Raw genomic sequence first — 24726 nt, 5'->3', positions numbered from 1 at the left:
ATTTTCAGTTGATATTCATAAGGGAAATTGGTCTGAAGTTCTCTTTGTTGGGTCTTTTATGGTTTAGGAATAAGAGTAATTGTGGCTTCATAGAAGGAATTCGTTAGTGCTCCACCTGTTTCAATTTTATGGAATAGTTTGGATAGTATTGGTATGAGGTCTTCTATGAAGGTCTGATAGAATTCTGCACTGAACCAATCTGGACCTGGGCTCTTTTGGTTGGGAGACTTTTAATGACTGCTTCAGATTCAATGCAATCCCCATCAAAATTCCAAGCCAATTCTTCATAGACTTAGACAGAACAACTTGCAAATTCATGCGGAATAACAAAAAAGCCCAGGGTAGCTAAAACTATCCTCAACAATAGAAAGACTTCTGGGGAAATCACTATCCCTGAACTCAAGCAGTATTACAGAGCAAGAGTGATAAAAACTGTATGGTATTGGTATAGAGACAGACAGATAGACCAGTGGAATAGAATTGAAGACCCAGAAATGAACCCACACAGCTATGGTCACTTAATTTTTGACAAAGGAGCCAAGGAAAAAAGATAGGATTTTCAGAAAATGGTGCTGGTTCAAATGGAGGTAAGCATGTAGAAGAATGCAGATCTATCCATTCTTATCACCCTGTACAAAGCTTAAGTCCAAGTGGATCAAGGACCTCCACATCAAACCAGATACACTCAAACTTATAGAAGAAGAAGTGGGGAAAAACCATGAACACATAGGCACTGGAGAAAATTTCCTGAACAAAACACTAATAGCTTATGCTCTAAGATCAAGAATCGACAAATGGGATTTCAAAAATCTGCAAAGCTTCTATAAGGCAAAGGACACAGTTGTAAGGACAAAATGGCAACCAACATATTGGGAAAAGATCTTTACTAATCCTACAATCAATTGAGGGCTTATATCCAAAATATACAAAGAACTCATGAAATTAGACTGCAGGGAACAAATAACCATATTAAAAAATAGGGCTCAGAGCTAAACAAAGAATTCACAACTGAGGAATGCCGAATGACTGAGAAACACCTAAAGAAATGTTCAACATCTTTAGTCACAAGGGAAATGCAAATCAAAACAACCCTGAGATTCCACCTCACACCAGCGACTGGCTAAGATCAAAAACTCAGGTGACAGCAGATGCTGGCAAGAATGTGGAGAAAGAGGAACATTCCTCCATTGTCGGTGGGATTGCAGACTGGCACAACCATTCTGGAAATCAGTCTGGAGGTTCCTCATAAAATTAGACATTGAACTACCTGTGGACCCAGCTATACCTCTCTTGGGCAGATACCCAAAAGATACCCTAACATATAACAAAGACACATGCTCCACTATGTTTAAAGCAGCCTTATTTATAATAGCCAGAAACTGGAAAGAACCCAGATGCCCTTCAACAGAGGAATGGATACAAAAAAAGTGGTACATCTACACAATGGAATACTACTCAGCTATCAAAAACAATGACTTTATGAAATTCATAGGCAAATGGATGGAACTGGAAAATATCATCCTGAGTGAAGTAAGCCAATCACAGAAAAACACACATGGTATGCACTCATTGATAAGTGGATATTAGCCCAAATGCTTGAATTACACTAGATGTACAGAACACAAGAAACCCAAGAAGGATGACCAAAATACGAATGCATCATTCCTTCTTAAAAGGGGAATAAGAATACCCTTGGGAGGGAATAGGGAGGCAAAATTTAGAACAGAGGCAGAAGGAACACCCATTCAGATCCTGCCCCACATGTGGCACATACATATACAGCCACCAAACTAGGTAAGATGGATGAAGCAAAGAAGTGCAGGTTGACAGGAACCGGATGTAGATCTCTGCTGAGAGACACACCCAGAATACAGCAAATATATAGGCGAATGCCAGCAGCAAACCATTGAACTGAGAATGGGACCCCCGATTGAAGGAATCTTAGAAAAGACTTAAAAAGCTTGAAGGGGCTTGAGATCCCATATGAACAACAATGCCAATCAAACAGAGCTTCCAGGGACTAAGCCAGTACCCAAAGAGTATACATGGACTGACCCTGTGCTCCAACTGCATAGGTAGCAATGAATAGTCTAGCAAGAGCACCAGTGGAAGGGGAACCCCTTGGTCCTGCCAAGGCTGAATCCCCAGTGAATGTGATTGGTGGGGGGAGGGTCGTAATGGGGGAAGCATGTGGAGGGAAACACCCATATAGAAGGTGAGGGTGAGGGGTTAGGCGATTTTGTCCTGGAAACTGGGAAAGGGAATAACAATTGACATGTAAATAAGAAATACCCAATTTAATAAAGATGGAGAAAAAGAAGCAAACTAATCAAAACAGTGTAAAAAAAACATGAAATTGTATTTGTAAGTGTGTTGGTATGTTAAAGTTATTTTTGTGGCAGGGAGCTGTACCTGCTGTTTATTGGAATGTCTTTTCTTGGTTGTAGGATGAGCACCTGGCTGTCTTGTTCCAGAAGCTGGAGGAACCGTTTGTTCTGTTAAGCAGGAGGATGGGACACTGCAATATTTAGAGGAATTGCTATCTATATTAATGGTTAGAGATGTTGAGTGCTTTTTACTGGTTTTGTGCCCAATTTTATCATGAACTTTTTAAGATTAAGAAAAAATTGTTTTAGTCTTTAACTATTTATAGCCTGACTTATTTGCTTTTCTGTTGCTATAATGAAATACCATGACCAAGTCAGTTTATGGAAGAGTTTATTTTGGTTGGGCTTCCATGAGACCATCATGGCAGGGCGCTGAGAGATCACATGTTAAACCCCAAATATGAAGCAGAGAGAGTGAACAGGAATTGGGGCTAGTCTATATACTAGCCTCAGAGCTAGCCCCTAGCAAGGTATAGCCTGTAAAGTCACCACCAGGGTTCAGACATTTGAGCCTATGGGAGATATTCTCATTCAAACCACCACATTTCCCTCCCAGGCTCCAAAGGCCATTGTTACAACACGAAGTATATTTAATCCTACTTCAGAAGTCCCCATGGTCTCCCACAGTCTCAATAAAACCCTGTGAATTCGAAAAGTGAATTAATTTCAACATACAATAGAAAAGATATATATTACTATTTCCTAAAAGGAGGAATGGGGGCATAGTCAGAAAACGCTGGACCAAGCAAGACTGATAAGGCAGCATGTAAACATCAAGTCTCCTAGGTCAGACTTCCCACCTCTGGGTCATGGCCTATTTACAGTGGCTCCCTAAGTCCAACTGTAAACATATATTTACATTATGATTCATGACAGTAGAAAAATTACAGTTATGAATTAGCAACAAAGATAATTTTATGGTTGGGGTTCACCACAACACAAGGAATTGTATTGAAGGGTCACAGCATTAGGAAGGTTGAGAACCAGGGCTCTAGCTTAATATCTGATATCAGAGGCTTAGATGGCACCATCCCTCCATCTTTCTGCCTGTGAAATATATCTCTTCCAGGCTGGTTCTATCCCATGTAAGCAATTCTCCCTGGCAGAAATCACAGCTTTGGCGCTTCCAACACGTTGGAGTCTGTACAAGTATCCCAGGCTTCACTTCATCTCTCAGGGTCTTCATGCAGGAACTCAGGATTAGGGTTGGCCCTGAGGTCCTTTGGGGTTCATGCTTGTGATTTCCTAGAGAAAGATCTGTTTTTTCTTGCTTGAGAAAGGGTACATACATAGCAGAGAACATTTTGGATTTGTCAAAGAAGACCAGGAAAAGGCCATAATTGTCAGTCTAGAAAGGGTATCACCGAGTTACCCTTTTGTGTTGTTTGCCTCTTCTACCAGCTCTATCTACTCTTCCTGGGTCTAGTCTCTGGAATCAATGAGTAGTTTGTCTTGTGGGTTAGTGAAGATATCTGGAAATTTTAATTTTTATATTGTTTTAGCTATGAACTCCCTGTCTGAAGACTTATCTGCTGTGATGATTTGAATAGGAATGACCATCATAGGCTCATATGCTTGAATGCTTGTCCTATAAGGAGTGGCACTATTAGGAGGTGGGGCCTTGTTGGAGTATGTGTGGCCATGTTGGAGGAAGTAGGTCACTGGGAAAGTGGGCTGTGAGGTCTTTATATTCAAGCTATGACCAGTGTCGACACAGTCTCCTGCTCCTGCCTTCAGATGAAGATGTAGAACTCTCAGCTCCTTCTCCAGCACGATGCCTCCCTGAATGCTGCCATGCTTCCCACCATGGCGATAACGGACTAAATTTCTGAGAGTGTAAGCCAGCCCAATGTCAGTTTTCCTTATCAAAGTTGACTCAGTAACGGTGTCTCTTCACAGCAATAAAACTGTAAGACACCTATTCACCTACTTTTGTCTTGCCCAGTGAGATTGTTCCATCTGTTTCTGGCCCCAATTATTTATTTATTTAATTAATTTTATTTTCTTTTTTTTTTGATACCAAATAATTTCTTTCTGTTGTTTTCATTTACCCAATCTAGATTTATTCCTTTCTGAACATTTTAGCACTTGCCTTTCTTTATTGAGTACTACTACCCAAATCTTTCTTAATTTTGAGTCTTCTTGATGGTCATAGTTGTGTATGTTTGCCCCCAATTGACAGCAAATTGCTGTCAATATGTATGTCCGTGTCATTTTTTTAACCCGTGCAGTTGACTGATACATATTTGTCACTTAACATCTCTTCATATATCACTGTGCTTGATTGCCTGGTTGTCTTCATACTGGTTTAGATGATTTCACCTTGTTTCTCTGGGTCCATGGCTAATTAATTAATTAATTAGTTAATTAATCAATTAACATGAGTACACTGTAGCTGTCTTCAGACACATCAGGATAGGGCATCAGATCCCATTACAGATGGTTGTGAGCCACCATGTGGTTGTTGGGAATTGAACTCAGGACCTCTTATCCACTGAGCTCTCTCTCCTGCCCAGGTCCATGCCTCTTAAGGTATGTGCAATATTAGCCCTCTTTAGTCCTTACTATAGTTCCTTGTTATATAGACACAAGGTAAAGCTACATTTTCATTACTGTATTAATTGTACTGTTGTTGTCTCTGTGATGACTGAATCTAACTATTTTATTTATTCGTTGAGTTAAAGTTAAGTACTAATCAATCAAGATATTTGATTAACGAGAGCAGATCATACTGTTTATAATTACACGTTTTGCTGGTAAAGTGTTACTTCAGAGTGGATCCTGGTACAGCTTTTAGAGTTAGCCTATAGAAAATGCAAAAATTTTCCTCAACATACCTTGGCAAATTTAATTTCTTAGACTTTGGTCATATATACTCTGAGAAGCTAAGAATGTTAAAAACAAAATCACCGCTTTTTATATTCACTACTTAAAAAACTCCTCAATTCTCTATAGCACCTTATGTGGGAAAAAGCGAAGGAGGAAAAGAGTACAGTGGTACTATTTTAATTCTTATATTTGGTCTGAAGTTTCTTTTATTTTTGTTTCCTTCTGGTGTTTGATTTAGGACATTAAGGTCCTTTCAGATTCTTTCACTAGTAGGGAGGGGCTGACTGTACAAAGACCCTTGGCTTTTGTGTTTTGAGCCCTTTAGGTCTTTTGACTGTCCTGTATAGCCTTCAGCCTGTGTATTGATCTTACATAGCCTGCAGTGTAAGCAGTTGAGAGAGCTGGTCTCGCTTACCTGTGTCCTGTGCCCTGTTTAGAAGTGGAAGGATGTTGGAAATCAAAGTGTGCATGGGAAGATTGACTTGGGAGAGAGATGCCTAGATCAGCCCATTGTTATCTGTGAGAAAGCTTTGGAAAGATACCTGCTGTGTTTTCAGTTGCTAATTTTCAGTTGTGAAGGCCTCATCTCAGACAACCTTGACTTCTTGTCCTTTTTTTTTCTCTCAGACTCAGGGAGCCCCAACTATGTTGTGGCATTGGTGCTACTTTGTGTCCCAGCTCAGGGCTGGTGTGGTACCTCCGGTTGCCTAGGTTTGCTTGGGGCTTGGGCAGGGAGCCTCTCAGTTAGCTCTCTGTACACCCTTTAGACTCATGCTTAATTGCCACCCTGAAGGAGCTTTAGAGTGAAGCCCTAGTTGTTAATATTGAGTGGATGGGGGTGGATTTCCGTATCGGGTTACTTTGGTTCTAAGCCAGACATGGGTTTGTCAAATTGTTATTAAAATTTCCAACGTTAACAGCCCATGCAAAAGACACACAATCCAAGTATTTTAATTATAAGTTATATGCCTAGATTGGGCATATCTAATACAATACTAACTTATTTCCCATTTCTAAGACTCCTTATTACTTCTGGTTTCTCCCAGCCACATGATTCTGGTGCATAGTGGCTTCCTTCTCTCCTCTTCCTTCATTCTTTTTCTCCTTCTACCTGCCACCCCCTCTTGAGCCTCCAGTCCCACCTTTCCTATCTACTACCCAATCATAGGCTCTAACCTTTTATTGACCTATTAAAGTGGAGAGAAGGTTCACATAGCATCACCTAAGTACAGGATGCTCTGCTTGTGGGGTGGGGGCAACCCCTCTTGAGGAACCAATACGAACAATAATATACAAGCAGCATCAAGCCAAACCACAACCGTTTACTCGTAAGATCTCAGTTTTTAGTACAAAATCCAATGTTAGTTGTTTAAATGTGTGTTTTACTATATTTCTTACACAGCTGTTTTCCAAATGTGGGATTGTCTGGTGTTCTGTACCAGCATAGAGTATTCATAGTTAACAGTGTATTTTCTTGCCACCAATACATGAATTTTTGTTGGATATGCTAAAGAGTCATAATGGTTTTACACAGGAAAGCTAATTGTCAGAATTTTGTTTTGTTTTACAGTCAGGGTTTTCTGTATAGCCCTGGCTGTCCTGGAACTCACTTTGTAGACCAGGCTGCCTTCAGACTTACAGAGATGTGCCTGCCCTCTGTCTCTGAATGCTAGGGTTTAAGTCCTGTGCCCAGCTTGATATTTTTCTTTGTCATTCTCTCTCTCTCTCTCTCTCTCTCTCTCTCTCTCTCTCTCTTTGCCCCAGTCAATAGATTTTATTTGGTCACAGGGTCACAGGCCAGGTATGGCCCCAGCCTTATTTGACATTCTTCTTTGGGGCTCAGGTTGTTGGAGTGGCCGAACTTCTTGTAGCAGTTGACTACACTGTGTGCAGGCATGAGTAGCACTTGTGGCAGATCATCTTGTCACAATTGTAAGTCTGGACAAGGTGACAAAGGGATGACTCATTGATGCCACTGTGCAGAAGCAGCACCAGGAGCAAGGTGGACTCTTTCTGGATGTTGTAGTTGGACAGGGTGTGGCCATCCTCCAAATGTTTGTCAGCGAGTATCAGCTCTGCTGGTCGGTGGGATTCCTTCCTTGTCTTGGATCATTATTGATGGTGTCACTGGGCTCAATCTCAAGAGTAATGGTCTTGCCCATTAGGGTGTTCATGAAGATCTGCATGTTGGCATCTGCTACTTGGCCATCTTGTTGAAGAGAAAGAGTGGTTTGGGGTTTTTGGGTTTTTTTGTTTGTTTTGTTTTTTCTTTTTAATACTTAGATCATTTTGTTGACTTCTCAGTGTTTGTTGAGGGCTGGTATAATTTGCATTTTAAATATATTTACCTGGATCTTCACTGCTTGCTCTGTCCTTTATCTTAACAGGCAGGTGTCCTTTGATTTGGGACTGAATAGACTTTTTTTTTTAATTGTTTCCAGTCTGTGTTCTTCTCTCACTGGCCTTTTATGAGTCAGTTTTTCACAGAATTGGCTGTCACAGTGCACAAAAGATTCGGCCAGAGCTTGAGACATGTAGAAATGGGTGGCAGTTTTAGGACCTGTACTATCATATTTTGGAACACCAGGGGGATTATTAGAAGTAATATTATTATAAAGTAGTGTTATCCTAATAGTTGGGTTATAATAATCCTTATTAACAATCTCTGGTTATTCTAAGTCAGTAATTTTCCTTATGAGATAATATTTACTTTCATTTCCATAAATATAATAGTCATGCGGCAGAACTAGTAACAGCTAATGATGAAAGAAAAATTCCCTGTGTATATAGACTTTGTTTTCGTTTTACTACTTTTTGAAATATGTCGAATTATAACAGCAGTATTGTTGGTATCAGGAATTGCCTTGAGCAGCGACACCATTTGGTAACTGTTGACATGGCAACAGCCCTACATTCGCAGTATTCCTTTGGTCCAAATCCCAACTCCACGTGGGAGTAGTTATGTCATATTCCAAATGAAAGGCAGACTTCTTCTGCCCTCATGCTCTCTCTTCTCTTCATTCTTTTCTCTTCTTTCTCTCGCCCCTTTCCCTTGTCTTGTTCTCCCATTAAATTTCACCAAGTGGAACTGTGTTAGTTTTGTGTGCTCTATTTGGATGGGTGTGGTGGGTATTTTATTACAACGAGATTTTAATAACAAGAAGTATGATAATTTAGGAGCTTGGAAATCAGACTGACTGGAAATAAATTCCTATTTGGGCACTCACCAGCTGTTGAACTTATATTACTAATATAAAAGTTGTGGGTGATAGAATTTTTCCCTATAGTGTTGTGAGATTAATCTAACTCCTTGTAAACCTCTTGTGTTTTATTACTTATCAACAACATTGGGTAGTAGTAGCCATTGTAATTGTTTCATTAAATAAAATTTGTAGAGTTGTGCAGAATGGAGTTTATCAAAGCTAAATAGGTGAAACTACACATAACTAAATTGTATAATAAGATTTATCTTATAAAATTATAATCTAAAGGAAGAAGATTAGAATGTAGAATAGGAAATAATGCTATGCTATTGTTAGAAGTGATTTAACATTCTATCAGAAAACTGGGGAAATGGAAATTCATCTATTACGGTGGTTTACAGTCCATAATATAGTCTATATTATTTTAACATTATTCTTAAATGTGACTTTTTAAAATTGACTAAATATGTTTTTAACGAGAAGAATTAGTTTGGGTTTGAATGCTCTTTTTTTCCGTTTAGGCAATATGTCAGTATTGAGGGCACCCAGACATCAGAGCTCTGGAAGGCATGTTGATACTGTTTTCTTCTTTGTCTCCTGGGTGTAAGAAGTATAACAGATCTTAAAGATCTGTATTCTTGTTTGTTTAAAAAAATTGATACATGAGAGAGAGAGAGAGAGAGAGAGAGAGAGAGAGAGAGTGAGTGTGTGTCTTTGTGTCTGTGTGTGTGTGTGTATCTGAAACGATAACAATATATTCTTTGGAAAGTATTTTGTTTTTTCTCAATTAAATTTATTCATTTGTTCAAATTGGCTACCCTTTATTATCACAGGTATAGGGAAATTAGAGTAGTACTGCTTTAGTGTACGTTGAAATATACAGAGAAGAGTATCTTAAATTGAGGACTCTGTTATCTCACATAGATGAGAGTTTCTGCATTTTTTTATATCTTTTTATTGCACATTAAGGGGAATTTGCTGCTATACTGTGTCTTCAGACTTTCTCTTCTGTTCAAATAACTCCTCCCTTAATGTCAGTAAACATACTAACTTCTGGATTTTGGATAATTCTGTATCATTGAGTTGAGTCAACTGGGCAGTCTGTTTTGCAAATGAAATTTCAGGTTTATGTGTGTACTACTTACTAGTATTAGAAGCATTTATTTAGCATTTTTCTTTAGTTCTTTCTGGACAAGATAGCTACATTTGCAGTTTCATTTGAAAGTCAGTTTTTCTCTTATGTGAAAATACTAGAAAATTCTAGATTCCCAACAAGGCTTTATTTTTGTTCTAGGTAGTTTTGACTCAGCTCTGAAAGGGATTTTTTTGAATGTAAAGGAATTGATTTTAGGCTAGGGACACTTACCTTCTGGTCTATTGTTCTTTTGTCTGACTTATGTAGTGAGGCAGGAGAGCTTGTGTGTTATATGTCTCTTTGTTCTGAGCCCCCTGCTCTCTAAATCTATTTATACCTACTTATACCAGAATTACAAAAGTCTGATTGTAGTTTTTTGTCTCATTTTCTTCTCCTACAATCTGAACCTGGTATCCAAGTTGCCTGTTTTTCATTGTAAGAAATCAAAGGCCACAGAAAACTGACTCTGCTGCTGTTAGATTGAGTCAGTTCATCAGAGCCATGTTTGGTGGAGCAAGCTTTTAATCCTAGCAGGTGAACCTCTATGAGTTCCCGGCCAGCCTGGTCTACATAGAACACCTTTTCATCCCGATGCTAACACCCAGCTGGAGTGGCATTATTACCAGAATAAACTGAAAGGAAAAGCAGGTGCACATAAGTTCTTTTTTTTTTTTTTTATTAACTTGAGTATTTCTTATATACATTTCGAGTGTTATTCCCTTTCCCGGTATCCGGGCAAACATCCCCCTCCCCCCACCCCTTCCTTATGGGTGTTCCCCTCCCAACCCTCCCCCCATTGCCGCCCTCCCCCCACCAGTCTAGTTCACTGGGGGTTCAGTCTTAGCAGGACCCAGGGCTTCTCCTTCCACTGGTGCTCTTACTAGGATATTCATTGCTACCTATGAAGTCAGAGTCCAGGGTCAGTCCATGTATAGTCTTTAGGTAGTGGCTTAGTCCCTGGAAGCTCTGGTTGCTTAGCATTGTTGTACATATGGGGTCTCGAGCCCCTTCAAGATCTTCCAGTTCTTTCTCTGATTCCTTCAACGGGGGTCCTATTCTCAGTTCAGTGGTTTGCTGCTGGCATTCGCCTCTGTATTTGCTGTATTCTGGCTGTGTCTCTCAGGAGCGATCTACATCCGGCTCCTGTCGGTCTGCACTTCTTTGCTTCATCCATCTTGTCTAATTGGGTGGCTGTATATGTATGGGCCACATGTGGGGCAGGCTCTGAATGGGTGTTCCTTCAGTCTCTGTTTTAATCTTTGCCTCTCTCTTCCCTGCCAAGGGTATTCTTGTTCCCCTTTTAAAGAAGGAGTGAAGCATTCACATTTTGATCATCCGTCTTGAGTTTCATTTGTTCTAGGTATCTAGGGTAATTCAAGCATTTGGGCTAATAGCCACTTATCAATGAGTGCATACAATGTATGTCTTTCTGTGATTGGGTTAGCTCACTCAGGATGATATTTTCCAGTTCCAACCATTTGCCTACGAATTTCATAAACTCGTTGTTTTTGATAGCTGAGTAATATTCCATTGTGTAGATGTACCACATTTTCTGTATCCATTCCTCTGTTGAAGGGCATCTGGGTTCTTTCCAGCTTCTGGCTATTATAAATAAGGCTGCAATGAACAGAGTGGAGCACGTGTCTTTTTTATATGTTGGGGCATCTATTGGGTATATGCCCAAGAGAGGTATAGCTGGATCCTCAGGCAGTTCAATGTCCAATTTTCTGAGGATCCTCCAAGACTGATTTCCAGAATGGTTGTACCAGTTTGCAATCCCACCAACAATGGAGGAGTGTTCCTCTTTCTCCACATCCTCGCCAGCATCTGTTGTCCCCTGAGTTTTTGATCATAGCCATTCTCACTGGTGTGAGGTGAAATCTCAGGGTTGTTTTGATTTGCATTTCCCTTATGACTAAAGATGTTGAACATTTCTTTAGGTGTTTCTCAGCCATTCGGCATTCCTCAGCTGTGAATTCTTTGTTTAGCTCTGAACCCCATTTTTTAATAGGGTTATTTGTTTCCCTGCGGTCTAACTTCTTGAGTTCCTTGTATATTTTGGATATAAGGCCTCTATCTGTTGTAGGATTGGTAAAGATCTTTTCCCAATCTGTTGGTTGCCGTTTTGTCCTAACCACAGTGTCCTTTGCCTTACAGAAGCTTTGCAGTTTTATGAGATCCCATTTGTCGATTCTTGATCTTAGAGCGTAAGCCATTGGTGTTTTGTTTAGGAAATTTTTTCCAGTGCCCATGTGTTACAGATGCTTCCCTAGTTTTTCTTCTATTAGTTTGAGTGTGTCTGGTTTGATGTGGAGGTCCTTGATCCACTTGGACTTAAGCTTTGTACAGGGTGATAAGCATGGATCGATCTGTATTCTTCTACATGTTGACCTCCAGTTGAACCAGCACCATTTGCTGAAAATGCTATATTTTTTCCATTTGATGGTTTTGGCTCCTTTGTCAAAAATCAAGTGACCATAGGTGTGTGGGTTCATTTCTGGGTCTTCAATTCTATTCCATTGGTCTATCTGTCTGTCTCTGTACCAATACCATGCAGTTTTTATCACTATTGCTCTGTAATACTGCTTGAGTTCAGGGATAGTGATTCCCCCTGAAGTCCTTTTATTGTTGAGGATAGCTTTAGCTATCCTGGGTTTTTTGTTATTCCAGATGAATTTGCAAATTGTTCTGTCTAACTCTTTGAAGAATTGGATTGGTATTTTGATGGGGATTGCATTGAATCTGTAGATTGCTTTTGGTAAAATGGCCATTTTTACTATATTAATCCTGCCAATCCCTGAGCATGGGAGATCTTTCCATCTTCTGAGGTCTTCTTCAATTTCCTTCTTCAGTGTCTTGAAGTTCGTATTGTACAAATCTTTTACTTGCTTTGTTAAAGTCACACCGAGGTACTTTATATTATTTGGGTCCATTATGAAGGGTGTCGTTTCCCTAATTTCTTTCTCGGCTTGTTTCTCTTTTGTATAGAGGAAGGCAACTGATTTATTTGAGTTAATTTTATACCCAGCCACTTTGCTGAAGTTGTTTATCAGCTTTAGTAGTTCTCTGGTGGAACTTTTGGGATCACTTAAATATACTATCATATCATCTGCAAATAGTGATATTTTGACTTCTTCTTTTCCGATCTGTATCCCCTTGACCTCCTTTTGTTGTCTGATTGCTCTGGCTAGAACTTCAAGAACTATATTGAGTAAGTAGGGAGAGAGTGGGCAGCCTTGTCTAGTCCCTGATTTTAGTGGGATTGCTTCAAGTTTCTCTCCATTTAGTTTAATGTTAGCAACTGGTTTGCTGTATATGGCTTTTACTATGTTTAGGTATGGGCCTTGAATTCCTATTCTTTCCAGGACTTTTATCATGAAGGGGTCTTGAATTTTGTCAAATGCTTTCTCAGCGTCTAATGAAGTGATCATGTGGTTTTGTTCTTTCAGTTTGTTTATATAATGGATCACGTTGATGGTTTTCCGTATATTAAACCATCCCTGCATGCCTGGGATGAAGCCTACTTGGTCATGGTGGATGATTGTTTTGATGTGCTCTTGGATTCGGTTTGCCAGAATTTTGTTGAGTATTTTTGCGTCGATATTCATAAGGGAAATTGGTCTGAAGTTCTCTTTCTTTGTTGTGTCTTTGTGTGGTTTAGGTATAAGAGTAATTGTGGCTTCGTAGAAGGTATTCGGTAGTGATCCATCTGTTTCAATTTTGTGGAATAGTTTGGATAATATTGGTATGAGGTCTTCTATGAAGGTTTGATAGAATTCTGCACTAAACCCGTCTGGACCTGGGCTCTTTTTGGTTGGGAGACCTTTAATGACTGCTTCTATTTCCTTAGGAGTTATGGGGTTGTTTAACTGGTTTATCTGTTCCTGATTTAACTTCGGTACCTGGTATCTGTCTAGAAAATTGTCCATTTCCTGAAGATTTTCAAGTTTTGTTGAATATAGGTTTTTATCGTAAGATCTGATGATTTTTTGAATTTCCTCTGAATCTGTAGTTATGTCTCCCTTTTCATTCCTGATTTTGTTAATTTGGACACACTCTCTGTGTCCTCTTGTTAGTCTGGCTAAGGGTTTATCTATCTTGTTGATTTTCTCAAAGAACCAACTTTTGGTTCTGTTGATTCTTTCTATGGTCCTTTTTGTTTCTACTTGGTTGATTTCAGCTCTGAGTTTGATTATTTCCTGCCTTCTACTCCTCCTGGGTGTATTTGCTTCTTTTTGTTCTAGAGCTTTTAGGTGTGCTGTCAAGCTGCTGACATATGCTCTTTCCTGTTTCTTTCTGCAGGCACTCAGCGCTATGAGTTTTCCTCTTAGCACAGCTTTCATTGTGTCCCATAAGTTTGGGTATGTTGTACCTTCATTTTCATTAAATTCTAAAAAGTTTTTAATTTCTTTCTTTATTTCTTCCTTGACCAGGTTATCATTGAGTAGAGCATTGTTCAATTTCCAAGTATATGTGGGCATTCTTCCTTGATTGTTATTGAAGACCAGTTTTAGGCCGTGGTGGTCCGATAGCACGCATGGGATTATTTCTATCTTTCTGTACCTGTTGAGGCCCGTTTTTTGACCAATTATATGGTCAATTTTGGAGAAAGTACCATGAGGAGCTGAGAAGAAGGTATATCCTTTTGCTTTAGGATAGAATGTTCTATAAATATCCGTTAAGTCCATTTGGCTCATGACTTCTCTTAGTCTGTCTACATCTCTGTTTAATTTCTGTTTCCATGATCTGTCCATTGATGAGAGTGGGGTGTTGAAATCTCCCACTATTATTGTGTGAGGTGCAATGTGTGTTTTGAGCTTTAGTAAGGTTTCTTTTACATATGTAGGTGCCCTTGTATTTGGGGCATAGATATTTATAATTGAGAGTTCATCTTGGTGGATTTTTCCTTTGATGAATATGAAGTGTCCTTCCTTATCTTTTTTGATGACTTTTAGTTGAAAATTGATTTTATTTGATATTAGAATGGCTACTCCAGCTTGCTTCTTCTGACCATTTGCTTGGAAAATTGTTTTCCAGCCTTTCACTCTGAGGTAGCGTCTGTCTTTGTCTCTGAGGTGTGTTTCCTGTAGGCAGCAGAATGCAGGGTCCTCGTTGCGTATCCAGTTTGTTAATCTATGTCTTTTTATTGGGGAGTTGAGGCCATTGATGTTGAGAGATATTAAGGAATAGTGATTATTGCTTCCCGTTATATTCATATTTGGATGTGAGGTTATGTTTGTGTGCTTTCATTCTCTTTGTTTTGTTGCCAAGACGATTAGTTTCTTGCTTCTTCTAGGGTATAGCTTGCCTCCTTATGTTGGGCTTTACCATTTATTATCCTTTGTAGTGCTGGATTTGTAGAAAGATATTGTGTAAATTTGGTTTTGTCATGGAATATCTTGGTTTCTCCATCTATGTTAATTGAGAGTTTTGCAGGATACAGTAACCTGGGCTGGCATTTGTGTTCTCTTAGGGTCTGTATGACATCAGTCCAGGATCTTCTGGCCTTCATAGTTTCTGGCGAGAAGTCTGGTGTGATTCTGATAGGTCTCCCTTTATATGTTACTTGACCTTTTTCCCTTACTGCTTTTAATATTCTTTCTTTATTTTGCGCGTTTGGTGTTTTGACTATTATGTGACGGGAGGTGTTTCTTTTCTGTTCCAATCTATTTGGAGTTCTGTAGGCTTCTTGTATGCCTATGGGTATCTCTTTCTTTAAGTTAGGGAATTTTTCTTCTATGATTTTGTTGAAGATATTTACTGGTCCTTTGAGCTGGGAGTCTTCACTCTCTTCTATACCTATTATCCTTAGGTTTGATCTTCTCATTGAGTCCTGGATTTCCTGTATGTTTTGGACCAGTAGCTTTTTCTGCTTTACATTATCTTTGACAGTTGAGTCAATGATTTCTATGGAATCTTCTGCTCCTGAGATTCTCTCTTCCATCTCTTGTATTCTGTTGGTGATGCTTGTATCTACGGTTCCTTGTCTCTTCGTTTGGTTTTCTATATCCAGGGTTGTTTCCATGTGTTCTTTCTTGATTCCTTCTATTTCCATTTTTAATTCCTTCAACTCTTTGATTGTGTTTTCCTGGAATTCTTTCAGGGATTTTTGCGATTCTTCTCTGTAGGCTTCTACTTGTTCTCTAAGGGAGTTCTTCACGTCTTTCTTGAAGTCCTCCAGCATCATGATCAAATATGATTTTGAAACTAGATCTTGCTTTTCTGGTGTGTTTGGATATTCCATGTTTGTTTTGGTGGGAGAATTGGGCTCCGATGATGCCATGTAGTCTTGGTTTCTGTTGCTTTGGTTCCTGCGCTTGCCTCTCGCCATCATATTATCTCTAGTGTTACTTTGTTCTGCTATTTCTGACAATGGCTAGACTGTCCTATAAGCCTGTGTGTCAGGAGTGCTGTAGACCTGTTTTCCTTTTTTTCAGTCAGTTATGGGGACAGAGTGTTCTGCTTTCGGGCGTGTAGTTTTTCCTCTCTACAGGTCTTCAGCTGTTCCTGTGGGCCTGTGTCTTGAGTTCACCAGGCAGCTTTCTTGCAGCAGAAAAGTTGGTCTTACCTGTGGTCCCGAGGCTCAAGTTCGCTCGTGGGGTGCTGCCCACGGGCTCTCTGCAGCAGCAGCAACCAGGAAGACCTGTCCCGCCCCTTCCGGGAGCTTCAGTGCACCAGGGTTCCAGATGGCCTTTGGTGTTTTCCTCTGGCGTCCGAGATGTGTGCACAGAGAGCAGTCTCTTCTGGTTTCCCAGGCTTGTCTGCCTCTCTGAAGTTTTAGCTCTCCCTCCCATAGGATTTGGGTGCAGAGAACTGTTTATATGGTCTGTTTCCTTCAGGTTCCGGCGGTGTCTCAGCCAGGGGTCCTGCCGCTCCTGGGCCCTCCCCCACGGGAGCCCAGAGGCCTTATACAGTTTCCTCTTGGGCCAGGGATGTGGGCAGGGGTGGGCAGTGTTGGTGGTCTCTTCCGCTCTGCAGCCTCAGGAGTGCCCACCTGACCAGGCGGTGAGGTCTCTTTCCCAAGGGGTCTGGGAGCAGAGAGCTGCTGCAGGCCTGGATCCGCGGGAGTGGGACCTCCGGCAAACACAGGACGTGTCCGGTCCTAGATGAACTCTGCCTCTGTGTGTCCCGATCTCACCAGGCAGCACTCTTGCAGCAGACAAGTTGGTCTTACCTGTGGTCCCGAGGCTCAAGTTTGCTCTCAGGGTGCTGCCCAAGGGCTCTCTGCGGCGGCAGCAACCAGGAAGACCTGTGCCGCCCCTTCCGGGAGCTTCAGTGCACCAGGGTTCCAGATGGCCTTTGGTGTTTTCCTCTGGCGTCCGAGATGTATGTACAGAGAGCAGTCTCTTCTGGTTTCCCAGGCTTGTCTGCCTCTCTGAAGGTTCAGCTCTCCCTCCCACGGGATTTGGGTGCAGAGAACTGTTTATCCGGTCTGTTTCCCTCAGGTTCTGGTGGTGTCTCAGCCAGGGGTCCTGCCGCTCCTGGGCCCTCCCCCACGGGAGCCCAGAGGCCTTATACAGTTTCCTCTTGGGCCAGGGATCACATAAGTTCTTTAAAGCTATAGTCCTCCCATGGATGGTCTCTGAATGTTGTTGTTGGTGTTGGTGCATTAGAAGTAAAAGTAGAATTGGAATAATTAGCTCTTTAAAGGCTTTAAGAATGCTAGTGACTGTAGAGAGAGTGTCTTGTGTATTTGTATGGATAGATCACCTTTCAGTTAAAAAAAGTTATGGCCTATAGGAAAGGGTAGAATAGAAGGTGGGACATCCAGGAGGCAGAAAGAATTCTGGGATAGAGCCAGGTGGGAGAGATTTGCCCTGGAAAATGTGACCAGACAGACTCCTGGTTCCTGAGCACAGGTAATGAGCCACATGGCAGAATATAGATTTGAGTAAGTGGGTTAGAATTGTCAGAGAAGAGTCTAGCTCTATGGCCAAGGTATTTGTTAATATATTTTGAGTCTCCGTCTTATTTCTGGGATCATGGGGCTGGGAAGAAGAACCGGGTCCAGACTTCTAGAAGTGACAACATGAATCCAAACAAAATCTAAATCTGAGCAATGACCAGTGTATAGTTTTGGTTACTGGAACTGGAGGATGATGTTCACCTGGAACTCAATCCCAACTTAGGTTGGGAGTGAAAGCATGATTTTTTCATATTAACTAGATGAGCTATTAGCGATGTGGCTTATGTCACCGTGCAGACACTGAAGTTTATGTTCTTCAGTATTTTTTAGAACTTAAAAGCAGACACCATGGTACCTAATCTCGGCTTTCAGGAGATGACACCAAGAGAACAGAACTTTCAAGGGAAGGCTACAGAGCAGGGAACCCCGACTCAAGGAAGGACACAACCACTATTGTAACCAGAGTCTAAATGCCTCATTTGAGTGAGTTGGTTTCTTAGAAAAAATATTTCCATAACTGTGTTGGAATATTAGTCTCTTTACAATCACAAGATATTCATTTGTTATACTACCCTGCCTTACAGTTCCAAAGAAATTGGCAAGTCTTTCCCATTGGTTTCCTTGTAGAATAAATTGTAAAACCACAAATATTAAAAAAAAAAATCATTGTTTTAGGAACACATTAACGAGAAGAAAGACATATAGCACAGTAGAAAGGATCTAGATTTTGGTTTTATCCCAGTTACTTCTGTTTCCTGTTTTGTCAGATTTAAAAAAACAATGGTTATTTTAGAAATGACCCTGTTGAGGCAAAACAGAATCTGGCCATCTGGATTTCTTTTCGGGAATTAGTCTTTCTTGGTTGCCATCATCTGCTTACACGGTGCACCAGGAAGGGTGATTGTAGACACACATTTAAAATTTATATGTGTATCAGTTTTTCAAGTTTTCTAGGGCTCTTAATAGCAGTTAAATGTTTTCAGAAAAGTTTGAGATTAGTGATTTGTGTCAGTAGATCTTGGGATAACTTCCTGAGCTTGTTGAGTCTTTGTTTCATTGCTTGTGGTCAGTTTCTTCAGCATACTTGTGTACCATGTTGCTTTTTCTTTCTGAATTTCCTACTTCGTATTATTAAATAGATAAAAATTTAAGTTCTAGAAAGCAACGGATGTGTAACTGAAGGAAGTACACAGTACGTGTCCCATGCTGAACACTAAGAAAATACTTAGTGAACATCTGTCAAAATGAGGGAAAAAAAACTGTTGTGCATGTTTGGTGGTGTTTCTAGTTCCTTTGTTGCTCAGTCTGGTGGGTAGACTCCAAGTCAGCTGCTTGTTTTAGTAGTCTGCATCTAGATTTTGACCTGGGTAGGTGCTTGTTCTTTGAAAATAGCAGGAAACTAATCTTCTTTTGTCTTGCTTTCCATCACTGGCTGGCCAAGCCTGGTTTTGCAGCAGAATATTTTCTTTGCTTACTTAATTAGCTGCATCTTATTAGCTACTGGATTTTTAAAATATTTAACATCCTTTTATTATTCATATCTTTTTCATTTCTTTTGGATGGACCACCAGAAGTCAAATATTAGAGGAAATGTTTAAGTTCCAGAAAATGAAATATTCCTTTCCTGTAAAAAAGTGGTCATAATACCTTGATACTATATTCTTGTTTTAACTTTATGACATTCATTTTTGTATCTTAAGGTCTTTGACCCATTTGGAGCCTGTAAAAGTATTTGCTAGATATAAAATGACTAGATTGTCGTTTACTAAATTTACAGCCAAACCTGTGCCTAAAACTCCTTTTCCAATGCCTTTCTTCCACTTTTTTTCCAATATCACATTCTCTGAGTCATTATTAGACATTGCACAAAAATTAAATGTACTAAGAGTCATTTTAGAAGTTAGTATCTTTGACTTCTCACATTAGCTCTATAATAATTAGGTCTAATATTGACTTGTATTGTTAGATGAAGCATCTTTCGTGTATTTTGGAAACTGATTTCTTGTTCCTTACATTAAGAAATTAGGTCAATGTAACCAGAGCATTTGATCCATCTGTGACTTCCTTTGTGTGCTGTTTCCTGAATCATCTCTTTGATGATTCTGTTTAGAGCTATTTAATCTCTGCACATGTTTGGGGCCTTTTACAAACCCTTCCTGGATTCCCAGGATGCAGATGTTTTCTACCCTCTTAGCAACTTTACTTTTCATTCTACAAGAGCAACAATTTAAATTCTATTGGTCACAGACTGACTCTCAGTGATTCCTCTTTCACAATTTTGTGTCCTGGTCTCTGATTTCTCCAACTATTCCTCCACATTCTTTCTCCATGTGCTTGTCTAGTTTGCCCTCCAGTGAGGACCGTGTATCCTTGAATTTCCACGAATCTCACATAGAGTAGATCACTCTGCTAGTGGAGAGACCCATGCACTCTGCTGCACTGTGGAAAAGGTCAGCTAGCCCAGTGAAGAGGAACACTCTGGTGTTGCCTCTCAGGCCAGGGCAGTGAGGGTGCATGGCCCACACTCAGTAGGCAAAGATGAACTTTGCATAATTTCCAAGTGAGACTCTTATTTTAAAAGTCTTTAAAATATAAAGGTCATGTAACTTCCTTTTAAAGCTTAATTCATGGTTGTAACTTTGGAATATAATATATCATGGCTGTTGTCTTTGTTTAGTGGCATTTTCTGTTGGTTTGTTATTGATAACCCTTAAATTCTTGCAGATTAAATAGTGGACTGTTGTGAAAACACTGGATAATCTGCTCAGTTTGTCTTGAGTTTGTAAAAATGTGACACGTACTTACATTTCACCAGAAGCCATAGCTATGGGTGCTAGGATCTGAAAATATCTGTATGGGCTGTGTATTAGGTAAAGATGTTGATGGTTATTGGTCAGATAAGGAAAAGTTATTGGTGGGGTTGGTGTGGTGCTGCTTGTCTTTAAATGCTCCCTACATACTGGCTCCCAAGATCTGGAAGCCCTGAGGAGCAGATCCTCAAGTACCCCAAGTGATGCTTTGTAAACTTTGCTTCTTAGTTTAACTCATCAAAAATGGATAGAGTCTGTGATTAGGCAATAGAAGAAGAAAGGTGGGAATTGAGGATGGAGTGGAGGGTCTCAAGAGAGAGGAGAAGGGGGAACAAGAGAGGAGACCAAGGGAGGAGGAAGCCACCATGTGAGGAGATGGACCCTGAGCATATGACCTGGAAAAAGAGCAAGTAAGAAGGGACATTATGGCATGGAAATAGGTTAGTATAGCTGTAAACCTGCCCAATTATGCTTATGACTTGTAAATAAAGTACCTGGATTGTGTGTCTTTTATTTGGACTAGTTAGAGTGTTTAATTCCTTTTGTAATTGGTGCCCTTGACCCTGAGATTAAGTCTCATGCTCTACTGAAATGAAGTTAGATATTGTACTCTGTATTTCTGGTGGTGCAATAACTTTGCTGTTTTTCATAGAGCATTGAGGTGTTTCAATATGTGTGAAAAAGAGGCAGTGAGTAGTTTTTTAAACTATGTGCCACTGCAGTGTACACAGAATAGCTTTGTTTGGAATTAGCTAAAGTGATAGGTTTGGGTCTTGCTTTACTAACAGTGTTGTTTGTAGCAGAAAAAGTTCTATAAAAGCACACATCATGCTTAACCTAATAGTATTATCCAGAGCAATGACCACTTTCTTTAATATACTCATCCATTATTAATGGACTTCTTTATGGTTCAGGTGCCGGGCACATTTATACATCTGGGTGAGATTGAAAATTTGGTTTGGATATTACAAATGCTGGTAAGCTGTTTTTCTATCGATACTGGAATTATGTTCTGTAAAGCAGTTACTACTGAATAAAATTGAGCTCAGGTTTTTAGTTGAAGGTGCACTTGTTTCATGACAAGTAGAAAATAATGCTGTTAGACTGTTTTTACTTGTGCGTAAAAGAAAAACTTTAATGTTTAAGATAAAGTGACATTATAGTATATAAAAATGTTTATATAATGTGCATATATTTGTGTGTGTGTGTGTGTGTGTGTGTGTGTGTGTGTGTGTGTACGCATGTATGTATGGATGTAGTGTATAGATGAAATCATCAAGCTACACTGACTTAGTTTCTGGATATGGGAAACAGGGAACCAAACTTTCTAAAAACGATTAGTAAGTTTTTGTTTAATCAAATGGCTGGCAGAAACTTGAAATTTCTTTAACATATTAGTTTTAAGTTCTATAGAAAGTTCTTTTAGGAAAGAAAAAATAACCATTCCAAGAAACTTCTTTTCTGTTTTTCCTGTTATAGTGAGCTGAATAGCTCTCCTAAGCAAGTAGGTGGACTTCATCCTCCTTACCATTTTCACCCTTGCTTACCCCAGGGACTGTCTGACAAGGTAACAGAATGGTTTACATTTATTAAAACATGATACCGTGAGTTTATTGTGACACGTTTTTGTCTGAACACTGCTGAAGAATAAAAAAACAATTTTACTAGTTTTTGTACTAAGTATAGAAGTAATGGCCATTCGCGCAGGTGTTTGGAACCTAAATATTTGCACCTGAAAATAATAGAAACCATATTTCCTTAATAAAATTTAAGGAAAACATTTTAACATAATGATTAAATCGTATTTTAATGCAGACCTAATATCAGATTCATCAGTGAGTAAGAATCCCGATTCTACGCAAAGAAATTGAATTGATTCTGTTTTTTTCAAGAGATGAAATTGCTTCTTGTGGCTATGAAGGCAGGTATGGAGAAACTAAGTGAGTTCTATTTCTTAATGGATAGTTGATTTTTTTTAAATATTTTTAGAAAGATTAAGCCTCGCAAGTCAGTGCTACAATTTCCACTTATGAAATATATATTACAAAGGAAATATTTTAGTCTGAGTCCTTCATCTATACTACCATGTAAAGAATTTTAAATAACATAATAGTCCCTAGTGATCCTCTAATGAAAACCATAATAATAGTAATAGTAATAGTAATAGTAATAGTAATAGTAATAGTAATAGTAATAGTAATAGTAATAGTAATAGGCATTGTCATGTTTAGCATCCTTCAGGTATAAAATGATAAGAAATTGAAAGCTACATTTTTCTTTTTCTTTTTCTTTTTTTATTTGAATGGCATTGGCGAGGCCTTATTTGTCAGTCTTTACAAATAAGAAAAACTCGCCTCACAACTGTTCATAACTGCCCTTCTGGGCAGTATGTCTCTTCACGGACACAGTCACATACATTCAAGAAAACACACAGAAAATTAAGCTGAAACTCAATTTCCTTCTAAATTAAAAGTAAATGATTTTCTACCATTGCTGATGACCAATGTTGGCATCTGTGTGGTGGGTAAAATGAAGCAGGCAACCTTCCGATGGGGGTCAATGGTTAAAGCTATTGATGGGGGTGGATCCAGACACCTATGGGGATGCTGCCACAGGCAGCCAGCGACTAGAGATGTTACTCAACAGACAGTTTCTGAGGGAGCAAAGCTTAAGTTACTGGGGGGTTGACACTCTCTATGATCAGCGAAAAACCTATGAACTCTTAACTTCTTGGGGTCAGTGAGAAAGAACAGGGAAGAGAGAAAATTCTCTCTCTCTCCCTCTCTCTCTCTCTCTCTCTCTCTCTCTCTCTCTCTCTCTCTCTCTCTCTCTCACACACACACACACACAGAGTTGATGTTAGAAGGAACAGTGTTCCAGCCTATCATACACAAGCCTTAAGAGATACACATAGTTGATGGATGCCCTAACCCTTGTGCTTTATTATTTGTACCATCACTTATATATCCCAGCCAAATCTTTCAAGCAGCATTAAGTTGCAATGTAATTGTTTTAGTTTTCTTCTAGACAAAGACAGGAGTAATTATTTCATTATTTATCCTTAAAAAGTATTCTTAAAAGACTCACAGATCTAACCACTTATATAAAAATCAGTCATATCTACTTTAAATCCTCAGAATGAGTATCTACTCAAGAGCAATTCTTAATAAATCTCACCAGGAAGCTGAGGGCAAAAATGTGTATAAGAAATCAATTGTTAGTGCCAGATATGTTGGCCAGTGAGTGATTTGAGGCACCTTAGAATTTTCCCATAATTCTTAGATTATGAGGAACATGCTGGCAGTGAACAGAGCAGAACTCCATAACAGCATAACAGCATCAAGTCCTCAGGACACATAGCTCTCAGGACACATAGTCCTTGGAGCTGTCACACTGAGTAACACCCACAGGACTGTGGTGATCGGGGTGGGGGGGTGGGGTGGGGGGTGCATACTACATCCTATCTCCATTTTAAACTTGATATTTAAATAGTTTATTTCATTTACATGAAAAACGCATGAAGCTTGGGATTTGCTTCTCAATAATTTAAGAGTTTTCTTATTTGTTTGTAGGTCTCTGTGGTGATGTGAATATTAAGAAAATCCCAGAAGCCACTGAGTACTAACAGAGTATTATTTATTCTTCTGCTCTTAGCAAGAGGGCAAGAAACACCTGTAGCTGTTTCTTAAGCAGGAATATGTGGGGGTTGGGGATTAAGCTCAGTGGTAGAGCCCTTGCCTAGGAAGCACAAGGCCCTGGGTTCAGTCCCCAGCTCAAAAAAAAAAAAAAAAAAAAAAAAGCAGGAATATGTTCAGTGAATTTCTTTAGTGTTTTACAGTTTTCATGGGACACATTCCTTTGTCATATTAATTTCAAGTATTTTGTTGTTGTTTTGTTTTGTTTTAGTTTCTTGAGAATAGTATTGTCCCCTTTATTTCTGTGTTTGTCTTTTGTATATTAAAAAGGATACTGATTCCTGTGCTTTAACTCTGTGTTTTTCAACTTTTATCAATATTTATCAGCTCTAGGAGGTTTTTTTATGATTTAGTTTTTATGTATAGAATTTTAAACCTGAAAATAAACATATATTGATTTCTTCCCTTCTCATTTGTATTTGCTTCATTACCTTGACTTGTTTAATTGCTTGACCTAACACTGTAAGAAGTATGTTGAGAAGTGAGAAGAGTGAGCATCCTTGTCTTGGTCCTGATTCCAACACAAGTACTTTGAATTATTCTCTCTTTTGGGTGACTTTTGCTGTATATTGCCTTTATCATGTTGAGATAAATCCCTTGTATCCCTATTCTCTGCAAGACTTTCCGCACAAATGGAGGGTGTATTTTATCAAAGGTCTTTTATGTATGAAATAGGGTGGTACTTGTACTTATGTGGTAGATTATGTTAATTCTCATGTATTGATGCTTTCCTCCATCTCTGGGATGAAGTTGCCTTAAAC

The sequence above is a fragment of the Rattus norvegicus genome, chromosome 4 (genome assembly GCF_021556685.1).
Source record: "Rattus norvegicus strain SHRSP/BbbUtx chromosome 4, alternate assembly SHRSP_T2T, whole genome shotgun sequence".
Taxonomy (NCBI): Eukaryota; Metazoa; Chordata; class Mammalia; order Rodentia; family Muridae; genus Rattus; species Rattus norvegicus.
This window is presented reverse-complemented; position numbering follows the sequence as displayed.